At 46.7% G+C, this 12,343-nt stretch overlaps 1 long non-coding RNA gene across 3 annotated transcripts in view; it reads left to right on the top strand.

Annotated features, from left to right (window-relative positions):
* LOC115065102 overlaps positions 1-6,212 on the top strand; it is a 17,571-nt gene extending 11,359 nt beyond the window's left edge. For all 3 annotated transcript variants that reach the window (XR_003844904.1, XR_003844905.1, XR_003844903.1), the window contains one exon: positions 2,722-6,212. This is a non-coding gene — a long non-coding RNA (uncharacterized LOC115065102). The remainder of the gene's footprint in view (positions 1-2,721) is intronic.
* Positions 6,213-12,343: the final 6,131 nt, after the last annotated feature.

The raw sequence follows: 12,343 nt of genomic DNA, 5'->3' as shown, positions 1-12,343 counted from the left end.
CCTCCCCTCCCTTCCCCTCCCCTCCCCTCCCCTCTCCTCTCCTCTCCTCTCCAGTCTCATGAAGTAATTCCTCAGCAGGAGCCAGTCCTCACCCCCACCCTTCTTGATTTCCTGGAAAGTTATCAGTAATGGCTTAGTGCTGGTGGCTATGACAGAGATGGGGGTGTGAACATTACCGGAACCTAGAGAAGAAAGCATTTCGTGTTTTTTTCTGTAGTCAAGAGAACAAGCCCAGAGGGAACCACACTGTCTATTAATGTAATTAGGTCTTGTTTGCACTGCTGTAGCCAGGACCAGCCCTGACTTCAACTCACTACCTTTGGAGGTGAATGATGGAGGTATCGTCATTAACCTTATCCAGCTGAGAAAACAAGTTACTTTCAGGTGATTGACTTGCTTTAGGTTCCCCACCTAAGCATCAGAAATGAGACTAAAGCTTAGTCTTCCATTTCCTTGCTTAGCATTCCCTACATCTCTTATTTCCTGCAGGGCCTGCTCTGAGGCATTTCCAGTGCACAGTCCCCATAATAAATGTCTTCTTGACATTCAAGCAACCAAATTCTGATGTTAGAACCCACGTAGATTTACTTTCCCTTGGCTCTGTGGATAGTGATATTAGAATATAGTTCATGATCAACCAGAGACTGTTCTACAAACACCATCTCTGTGTAATGAGTATATGGATGAAGGATAGGGTATTTTATCAGGAGAGGAGACTTTTGCCTTTAAAATAGTTTCTGGGATGTGGAGAGTAAGAATGGGCTGTGCACAGCAGCTAACTATGCAGTGCTTGCAAATCACTGACCTGTGACTTGCAGAATCCTATTTTAGAAAGATTTGTACGGTTAGACTGAAGTTCCTTATTTGGAACTCGCAGCATCCCAGAGCAGTAAGAATCCATCTCTTGACAAGAGATGTAGGTTCATCCATCATCACAGATGCAGAATGGATGCAGGGTCAGGAACCCCAGAGAAGATCTCAAACTGTAGCCGACACTTTGGAATGGGTAAGGCACTTTTCCAAAGAGAGAGGGTGTGCAATGTTCTCAAATGACAAATTTGCAATGGCATTAATTAGTGTGCCGAAACTTCTAAAGCCACTAGATCTTCTTGCTTTGTTTTTTTTTTTTTTTTTTTTTTTTTTTTTTCTGTGAGTGCTGAGGTAACCTAGTGTGTGTCTACAGAAGTGGGGCAGGAAACTTAGAAACCCTTTATGGATACGCTGTGCTATCACATGGTAACCTTGGGCTCCGGGGTGTAAATGGGGGTGTGTGTGTGGCTAGGTGCCTTCCAGCCTCCAAGAGATACAGGATGCCCTTTCCCTGGAGCTTGCAAGTCAGTCTACATTTCAGAATATGGAACTGGCGAGATGGGGCAAAGGTCGTGAGAATCGGAGTTGAGATCGTCCCAGTATACACCATGTTACATGGGAGTGTCCTTCACGATGCCGCCCACCGGTGCACAAAACTTAATATTTTACAAAATATTTGCACAACCACTGTGTCCTTTGGTATGTTGGGCATTCAGATAAAGGCCTTTCATGAAGTACTATGAAAAACTGCAAGGGGGTACCCGCAAATATTGGGAAGACAAAGTGAAAGGACCCATCCCTGTCCCCCATGAGGAAGGGAGCCTCCATGGAGTAGGGGGTCCTCTGACGATGATGAGTCCGTAGGTGGAAAAATCACTCACCTGAAGCACAAACTCAAGAGGATAGAGGCTGTGGAGGAATCAGGGCTTGTCGGTAATAAATGGAGTATTTAGCTGTGATGTCCAGGCTGTGAGCTAACTGGCTAGGCTTCGAATACAGTGTAAAGAATTTGGACCCTGGGCCATTCGATACTTATTTTCCAGGAGAGGAAGTCGGCTCTAGAAGTCAGGACCTTTGCTAAAGTCTCGCTTGTATGTAAGGTAACCCTAGGGCAGGCGGGAGCTGGGCATTGAAGCTGGTTTTTTTGCTACCCTGTGCTGCCTCCAGCAGGCCTGAGCCACAGCTGTCCTTGCGTGGGAGAGGCCTCGGAGCTGTTTTTCTTGAGCCAGTGGGGCTGGCTCTGGCAGAGAGTGGAAGTGGGTGGGGTGGGGTGGGGGCTGTGAAGCAGAGGAGGGGCCTAACAACAAGGGCTACATTCAAGGCCTGCACTGGAGCCGATGGAGGAGAATGGAAAGCTACAGTCTCTTGGAGCCGTCCAGCCTTGGCAAGGCAGCAGGGGCCTTATAAGGAAATGTTGTTCCTTCTCAGCCAGTGGGACTGGGATAGAGCCCTAGGCCTTCAGGACAGAGCTGCCCTTGTGGCAGGAGGCTGGGGGTGCCACCCGCCGAAGCTCTCAATGGGCCACTTCTGCAGGCTCAGCATTCCCTCTCAGCCTGGGGAGCTGTAGCCCCTATTCCCCATACCCACCCACTCCTTAGTGCCCAGCGCTGATTGGAGGAAAGGGAAAAAAAAAAGCAAAACAAAACAAGGACTTGGCAAGGTCCCTGGCCTCCTTGCTTTTTGACGCTGAATTACCCAGAAAACAGATTGAAATCGAACTCTGTGTTTTCCCTGATGGATGCACAAGTAAAGGGATCCCCTCGTTGACCTGCTGGCCTCTCCAGTACCTTGTCTCTCTGTGAACACAAGAATTAGCACCTGGCTTACTCTGGTGCAGAAGCGCAGGAGGCTGAGATGCAGCAGGATGGAGCCTTACGCCCCGAGTGAATCTACCGTTTCCATCTCCCACAGGAAAGCAGGAAGCTTTGGAACCCACAGGAGAAGGTCATTCTCCTCAGCTGCCTCACCTGGGCCAGGCAGGCCGGAGGGCCCGCGAGAGTCAGAAGTGTATAGAGGAAAAACACGGACTACCCAGACACAGAGCTGACTCGTTGGGAAACGACAGCAAGCATTACTCAGCCCCTGGAAAGAGGCCTTTTCTGAAGCCAGGCAAGGGAAGCCCAAGAAGACCTCACTTCACTTGACATTGAACTTGCCAGGGGTGTTGAAGCAGAACAGATGTTTAACGTGGCCTTTTGCTTTGATCGTTCATTCAGGCAGAGACCCATTAAATCCTGGAGCTAAGAGACTTTGAAATATCCCACTCTCTTCCCTTCCCAGCCTCCTTAGGGCACCACAGCCAACAGCCAGCGTGTGCGTCTGTGACCATGCTGTCTGGCCTTCAAGAAGACTGTCCAGGATCTACATGTCACCCTTCTTCTCCTCACCCAGAGTGTCAGTCATTGTGTCCAGAGCAAAGCCATGAGAAGCATACAGGAGATGCACTGATAAGACTTCAAACCCTAGTGAAAACACAGGGTTTGGAAGTGCAAAAGTCCTCTTGATTACACTAAAGTCTTAGGGTTTCTGTTGCTGTTATAAAACACCATTGACCAAAGTCAATTTGGGGAGAAAGGATTTACTTTATCTTACACTTCTAGGTCATAGTTTATCACGGAGGGAGTCAGGGCAAGAACTTGAGACAGGTACCTAGAGGCAGGAACTGATGCAGAGGCCTTGGAGGAATGCTGCTTACTGGCTTGCTTCTCATAGTTTGTGCAACCTACATTCTTATAGGCTTCGGACCACCAGCCCCGGGGTTACCACCACAGTGAGCTGGGCACTTTCACACATCCATCATCAACCAAGAAAATGTACCATAAGCGTGCCCATAAGGCTAATCTGATAGAAGCGTTTTCTCAGTTGAGGCTCCCTCCATCTTCCCAAATGACTTTGGCTTGTGTCACATTGACGTAAAACTTTCTGGCACACTAGATGTTCAGAAGAATCTGTGAGTATAGGTGCTGTAGACAAGATTATGTTTGGGGGGGGGTGTGAAACAAAAGATAAGATTTTTAAAGTGTCCTTTTGAGAGAATGGAAAGAGTGAACGTAGTTTCTAGAGGAAGAAACCAACTTGGGCAAGACTCAGTTGAAGGGAATTTTGGGCTCTGGTGGTGCCTATGGGGAGAGAGGCAGGTTAGATACAAGAGGGGAGGAAGGACTCACAGTTGGAAAGCAGGCAAGCAGGATGTCTTAGGAGACTTGAATGGCAGCGAGGAAGAGACTCGGGAGATAACCAGGAGCCCCAGGAAGCTGGCGAGCACTCAGAAGGTGTGACTGTAGTTCACTCTAGGTGTCATGCAGAAACTCAAGATAGCATCAGGGACACAGGAAGAACTGGGGCGTGGGGTGTGGACTTCTCTGTGTCTCAACAGTCAGGGCAGGCTCTGGGAGACCTTCCTCTCCAGCTTCCCACTGAGAACCCAGGACTTCAAGCAAAGCTGCGTCTTTGAGGCATGTTTGAAGAGCTGGTCACATTTCTCTCAGGCGAGGATGGGAGCAATTTTGATTCATTTCTCTTTTTAAATATCAGGCTCTTTATATACAAGTCACACAGTTCAGAGGGGGTGCTGGAAACCCAGGCTTCTGTTCCGTGTATTCACAGGCATCCCCTCTGCCCCTCCCCACCCCCATATTTGAAAGGGAAAGGTACTACGATGCAGCCTCCTCTCAGAGAGCCTGTCTTTGGTAAAGTGTTCGCTGTCTACATGCCTACACTTGCCTCACGGCCTCTGATAGCAAAGCTGCAGCCAACATTCCCTTTCTGCTTGTACCGTGCTCTCCCCTCCCTCCCTACAGTACTTCCTGCCTCCCTGTGATAATGCCACTACACCTAGAAGACATGGGGCCCCTGCAGAGTGGTTCAGCTGTGTTGGAAGGGGCACAGGGATAACTTGCTCTAGAAGAAAGCAAAAAAAGTGTTCCAGATCTGCCTCACTGCCCAGCTCTTCCAGCTCAACAGTGGGATTGTGGTCTTGAGTTTGGTCTCCACGTATGAACAAAAGGATGCTCCGAACCTTGGTAGCAAACACTGATTGCCATCAATTTTCTTCCCTGATGTCGAAGACACCACCTCCGCACTGGAGGCTATGGTTATGTTCACTATGGATTTGTAGGTAACAATGAATTAAATTCATTTTAAAGGCATTGCATGATTGTTTTGTGGTGTAGTGCTGACATAACTGGAAAGAGAGAATCTCAGTGGGTCATCCTTAACACGATGATTGAGGGCTCACCGGTAAAGCAGTTTCTGGGAGGTATTCCTTTTCTTAATTTTTGTACCCCCCCATCTATGTTGTCAACTGGCTAGTCTCAGCCTCTAACCCAAGGGAAAGTCTTTGACAGATCCCCTCTGAACATTTTCATTTGGGTTGATTTCATGTAACCGTTAATTCATTATTCATGTTCCTATCCAACTTAGTAATGGATAGTTTAAACCCTCAAAAGGGCCAACTCATTGCGTTCTCTTTTTCCTCTTTGCCCTTTTGTTTCCTTCCCAAAGCCGTTTGCATTTCCATTGTCTGGGATGCTTTCCTCTCATTGACCCTCAGTGGCTTTCCTTATCCATCTTAGAGGGGAAGAAGCAGAGCTGTTCACACAGACTTCTATGGGGGGCATTTGTTCTTACTGCTTTTTCCCCTCAGCGTGTAAAAATCCTGCTTCTAAATGCCAGAAGGCGTCACCCAAGTGCAGGCGAACCCAGAGAGACCCCTGACCTCTAGCCTGACCTCACTTGAAGATTACCTGAGGGTACTGAGCTCTTTGTTGGCTTTGACACTTAAATGCTGCTTCCTGCAGTCTCTTAGAGGAAACTCAGACTGAGCCAAGTGGGGACTATGCTCTCAACTTTTTGTGCCGATTCTGCAAGATCTTGGTGGGACATGAAGAAGTCGTAGTATTCTCTTTTCCAGGTTATATTTCTTTAGCTTTCTGTGGCAAGACTGAAATGGATATCATTTGTTCTAGTCCAAACTTTACAGATCTGGGATATTTTGACCATGCTTGCACTACTGATGCTGGCCCTGCTTTTCCCAACTGATGCCTTGCTTTCCCATCACACTGGAGCCTTTCTTGCTCACTGATGGTCTCTTCCAAACAGAAAAGGTACCTTCCATTTGTGAACATCATGGCCTTCAGTACTGGGTCATTGGACAATTCCCAAGGCCAGCCAGCCTGGAACTTCAAAGTTTAACCACTTCTTGCCCATAGTCCTGTGGGCTTCACATACAGAGACAGCAATAAGTCAGTATAAACCGAACTCTAACTATCTTGATGGTGGCAGATGTATGAAAGCCTACTTGGTGGAGAAGACATATGCAGATACCCTGCTGGAGAAGAACTCAGGTTTGAACCTACTGAAATGCTAAGCAAAGTATGTAAAAGATAAAAATAAAAAAACAAAAGTTACCCATGTGTCTTTTGTCTTTAGTGGTATTTTTATTTTCTACCATCTCGTGCACACACTTTATATATTTTATATGGTTGCCATCATCATGCAAATGCTATTTAGCATTTTGTGTTTCCACTTAATATCATATACTCTTGCCATATTGCTTCAATCTTCATTTTATGGCTCTAGAAATGCCATTGTGATGATTCAGAGCAAGCCTTTTTCTGTCTTACCTATGGCTGGGGTTTTTATGTCCCCAGCTGCTTAGCATTATGGAGCATTCTAAAAAGAACATCTTAGGATTATATAGTGTTGTGCTTTTTATTGATTTTTCTCCTTAAGAATCCTTGGATTCAAGGAGGAAATGGACTTGGTCAAAATTTGGGCTGCTCTGAGGGCAGGAGCATTTCCTCTGGTCTAATGACAGTGGTGTCAGGCAGAGCTGTAAACCCTCATCCTGATCCTCTTGGCTCGGAGTACTCTGAGCCGGTGGCTAGCATGTCACCTGGCAACTGAGCAGAAGAGCAGCCATTTGCTTGGTCCTCAGGGAAGCTGTTCCTGTACAAGTTCTCTGCTGGTGACAGCAGAATGTTCACGGGGTGCGTGGGGATGCGCGTACTCCGGGAGTGTGTGGGGATGTGCCTACTCTGACTCCAGGAATGTGTGGGGATGTGCGTACTCTGGGAGTCTATCTGGTTGGCATAGGTTATTTCACTTATGACTGCCACTTAAGGGTGGCTAAACCAAAATTGCTTGACAAGGAGAGCAAGGCAGTGCCGGAATTGTGCTGTGGCTTCTGAGGGCTGCCTGGAGTAGAAGGATATAAAGTCAGTGTACTCTTAGTGAGGGGACACTGCGGCCCGCATCAGTGACACCACACATGGGCACAGGTCCTGGGGCAGATGTATAACATATATAGCACAGATGCCACCAGGAGCCCTTGTAGATATGATTAAACTTGACCAAACTTAAATGAGCCTATGAGTGCCTTGAATCCACACAACACACTATCCACAAATACCCACAGGACATGTCACCATGACACATTTGCATGACACATCAAATATCCATTTGAGGACAAGGCCCAGTGTCTTCCTCTGCCATCATAAAAGTCCAGTTGCTCCCAGACCTTTTTGAGTTTGGTAACTACTGAAACATTGAGATCACAAGAAGGATTCTCACAGACTGGACAGCATTTGCTATTGTTTTTTTCTTGCCCATCTTTCCAGCTCATTTGCCTGAACAAGAGGCAATTGACTTCTGTCTTCCTTACACTGGAACCTCATAGTGAGGCCCCTTCTGTGCCCATAAAGGTATTCTTCCAAGTTGTTATGTGAAAGATATTCGGGTAGAAAGACTATTTATTTTCCAGATTAAATGAATAGGTATATGGTGGGTGGGTAGGTTTTTTGGTTCTTTGCTTTTAGATAAAACAATACAAGTTGCTAAGGGGACAATTACATCCAGGCATGCCAGGTAGCCTTCACATGTGCAGATGCTCTTTATGAATATTTATGTAGCATTAAAACCTATCTGTTGAAACTCAGTCTCCAGTATGAAGGCATTAGGAACTGGTGACTTTGGGAGGCCCCATGATTTGTTCACGGAGGAGAGGTACTTATGGGTGGGGCTAGTGTCTTTGTAAAAGGGGCCCATGGAGCTTTCTCTCCTTTCTCCACTCATGGATGCAGCAAAAGCTGGCAACATCTTCCTGGAGAAAACCCACTTTGAATAACCCTCACTAGAGACTCACTATTCTGGCTTCCTGTCCTTGAATTTCCAGTCTCCAGACCTGTGAGAAAGAGACCGATGTTACCCTTAAGCCACAAGGCTGGTGTGAGATTGTTATTGCAGTGCCATGGGTTAAGGTAATAATCCCTACCTTGCTTTAGAAGCAAAATAACTGAGCCTCGGAGATGGGTAGAAACTGTTTCCAGCCACATCGCTGGTTACAGATGGTGTGGCACCAGAAGCCAAACCTGAGCTGCATATCACACTGCCAGCGGCTCTGGGAACCTCATCAAACATTGTGCGTGGCATGAATTCGATAAATGCCCATGCAATAGACGTGCACTCTCTGTGCCTGGGTCAAAGAGTGCAGAATGAAGGATTTCTTCTTACCCCAGTAACTGACCCTTAATCAAAATCAGATATGATAGGAAAAAAAAATGTATATACACAAAGTAGAGTATTCCCATCCATCACGAGGAACATACTGCAACACCAGAGGCACTGAAAGGGTTACACTCAGAACTCCGACTCAAAGCCACAGTAGTCTATGACTCTACTCCCATGAAACGTTGATATGAGTAAATCCTTGGCAAGGGAAAATAGGTGGGTACTGATAGTCTTAGAAGAGGAAGAGGTTGGCCGTGCTATAGACAAGGATGAAAACAGTAACTGTCTAGGAACTGGTGGATCTGTAACTGTGGTGGTATGAATAGGAGTGGACCCCATGGACTAATGTGATTGAATGCTTGGCCCATAGGGAGTGGCATTTTTAGGAGGTGTGGCTTGGGGTAGGTGGGGCCTTGTTGGAGGAAGTATGTCACTGTAGAGGCAGGCTTTGAGGTGTTACATGCTTAAGATAAGCCTAGTGTCAGTCGCCTGCTGCCTGCGGATGGAGATGTAGAACTGTCACTTTCTTCTCTAGCACAGCATCTGCCTGGATGCTGCCGTGCTTCTGCCGTGATGATAATGGGCTGAATCTCTGAACCTGTAAGCCAGCTCCAATTACGTTTCCCTTTACAAGAGTTGCTGTGGTCATGGTGTCTCTTCACAGCAATGGAATACTAAGACAGCAACATAGTGATGTACTGAATGATATTAAACTGTATATCTTAAAAAGATTAACCGTTACTTGGATTTCATCATAACCTAAAGCCCACAAAGAAACCCCCGGAACTTAAATTGAGAAATCAGAGCTGTGCTTTTCCTTTTTCCACAGTGAGCCTCAGACATCCTTGCACGGCTGGAAGCCACTGAGCTCTGACACATACAGTTCCTGATCCCACTTACAGCTGTATGGGCTCTGGAAGGTTTCTGCCTCTTTCTGGATTTCAGTCACCCCCAGCTGTGAGAGGAGGACATTATCCAGACTGTACCCAAAGGTCATTCCAGAAAATCTTCAGAAGATCCTGAGAGCAGAAGCAGAAGATTAGACTGGAAGAGGAAATGTTTTGTGGGATTCTGGAGAACCGTCTCTCTCCAGCACACAGGGCCTGGGACTTTCAATATTCTGTCCCTATGTCCCAGGGAATAGTTATAGAGAACTGTCTCAGTGCCTGACCTTGTTGGCAAGACTGGGGCTCCCTCCCACCATGCTTCAACAGCAGTGTAAGCCCTCTGGTAATCCTGCTCCACACTGAGTCACTCAATCCCTCCCAAATGCCTTCCTGTGGTGACCCAGCAGGGAGATCAGCCCCAGACAGATCACAGAGACTTGATCCGAAGCAGTGGTATCAACATTTATGGAACTTTTCACTGGGAAGTGATTTGGGGACTCATCACATATATGGCAGTGTTGAAATGGGAAGAGTTCACCAAGGGCTCATTCTTTCACAGTGACCCACTTCCCACAAGTGTGATAGCCCAGGCACTTTGCTAGGTTTTACAGACACGTAGATATGTTCAAGGAATTTATTTTCCACCAAGAAAGACAACCTCAAACAGGCAGCAGTTAGAAATATAAAGTAAATGGACAGGCAGAGCAGTTGAAAGGCATAGTTGAGCTTACAGGTGGGGGGAGCCTGTGAATAGTGAGGGGCAGGGTAGAGGGCCAGGGAAGGTGGCACTTAAGCTGGGTTCTCAGGGAAATAGGTGGAGTTCCATGTAGCAGTGGGACCTCAAAGGTGCCGATTAGATTCACCTCCTCCAGCAGGAGGAGGTCTTTTGTTGCTGTTGGTGGTTTCAAGTGCCAAAGCTACTTGACAATAAAAGGAAAGCTAAATTTCCATCTGCATAATTCGTGTTTTTCTTTATAATTTATTTTACTTTTATTTATTTCTCTGTGTGTGTATCTGTCATTAATGTTTAAGAATTCCCTGGGAGTCATTCTGACACCTCTTAAAGGCATCAGCACTCGTAGTCCAGTGTCCTGTCTTCTACTTCCGGACTCTTCTGATTGTCTCTGTTCTAGCCCTTCCTGGTTGTCCCTGAGCAGTCAGGCTGTCAAGGGCAAAGGCCTTTCAAAGCTACGTTCTGCTGGCTGAATCGCTATTTTTTTCCTCTGGCCATGTTCTTTCTGGATTCTCTTCACAGGAGGGCGAAGCGCACATCTGGCTTCGGTGTCAGCAGGGGCTAAGTCAGAGTCTGGTCATGCTCTTTCAGGAGGAAATGTGTGCAGGCCTGTGATCTGTGAAGCCAGTGCACACCACATGACTGAGCTCACTTGGCCTGTGCCAGTGGGGCAACACAGTCTACTGGATCAAGTCCTCAGAGAGCAGACCTGAAGGACAGAAACACTGCTGAGCTGGGCTTTCTTTTTGAAACCTTTCCCTACCCGCTTCGTATCCAGCTTCCTCTTGTAATAGGAAGCAGCTTTGATTCAGAATTTGGTGGGAAGAGTAGGAAATACCCAGAGGCAAGGGGGTCCTCAGGCAGCCAATGAAGGAAGAGCCTTCTTCCCCCTTCCCCTCTAGACTTGCACTTTTCATTGAATTTGCTCATGTTGGCATGTACAAGTGTCTTACTTGTATGGTTTCAGAATGATCTTCCAGGCAAAAATGAATACTCTCTTATGTGGCTTCAAATGCCTGGCCATCTAAGAACATACGAATTCCCTCTCAGAAGGTGACTGAGTCCATGGAGAAGATGAGATCGCGTATTCACTCCCATCTGATTACCTTTCTCACTCCGGGTTGAACCCTGTCATCTCACACAAGGCATGCTTGCCATATTCTTTGGATATGGTACCCCACAAGAGGAAGCAGCTCTGGATATCAACTTATTAACTTAGCCAGTAAACACGTCACAGATGCCAAAAGAACGCTGGATAGCAGGGACTTGCAACTCTAAATTCCCCAAGGAAGAAAACTGCCCACTAAGTAGAACTTCACATGGCAAAGGAGTATAAGTGCCAATGGAGCCCTCCCAATCCTGCAGAAAGATGACCAGGAGGAAGGCGTGGGAAGTCCCACCTATGAGGGACACCCCTCCGTGTGTGGTATGACTTCATATGAACATAGAAAACACATGCTCCCAGAGGTAGTTTACATTGGGGGAACCCAGGTCATGGCTGTCACTCTGGTTCTGTGCAGCTGGTGAGAAAACAAGTTACCAGGTTCCATTGGATGTGAGTGGGGAGCCCAGATGTGCCCTCTCTCTTCCTATTTCGAATTGGTAAGCAGTGTTTCCCCAAGCCTCAGCTCTGTAAACACCCGCTTTGGAGATCTTTGCCGAGGCTGCGTAGCACCTGTACTGTAATTGACTTAATATTCTCTAACTCAATTTGCATTATAATTTAGTTTCACCAGTAGAATAATATCTTGGAAATCACAGTTTTGATGTGATAATTATCTTTTTTCTAATATACTCTAAAATACATCTATAATTATTCCAATAAAAATGTTTGCCCATTTGCCATCCCAAATACTAGCATCACACAAGGGAAGCGCATGTTTCAGGCGAGATCCTGACTAAGCACGGCACCCTGGCTGGTCGTTGCTCTGTATTTGGTCCTTTGCCTCCTTCGAATTAGTTCTTTTACCTCTTGGTCCTGAAGGCTCCCAACCGTATTCCTACCTCAGGGTCTTGGTCACACCTCAGCTAGGAATGTCTCCTGTCCAGTGTCGCATGGCCAGTTTCCTGACCACTGAGATCTGAGCTCAGATAGATCAAGGAGCTCAGTCTTAGATTAGTTGTTCCTACCTCTCTCGGTCCCAACCCTTCCACGTACCCCTCTCTCAGCACCCCTAAGAACTTCACAAGACCCAACACGTGTGTTTCTAGGATTCATTTATAATTTCTCTACCCCGAATAAAATGTAAATTTCAAGCTGACTGGGATGACTCACCCTCTGCAACCTGAGCCATATAGTGGGTCGTGTGTGTATGTATGTATGTGTGTGTGTGTGTGTGTGTGTGTGTGTATGTGTGTGTGTGTATGTATGTGTGTGTGTATGTGTGTGTGTATGTGTGTGTGT

This window comes from Mus pahari, chromosome 12, assembly GCF_900095145.1.
Source record: "Mus pahari chromosome 12, PAHARI_EIJ_v1.1, whole genome shotgun sequence".
Classification (NCBI taxonomy): Eukaryota; Metazoa; Chordata; class Mammalia; order Rodentia; family Muridae; genus Mus; species Mus pahari.
This window is presented reverse-complemented; position numbering and strand designations above follow the sequence as displayed.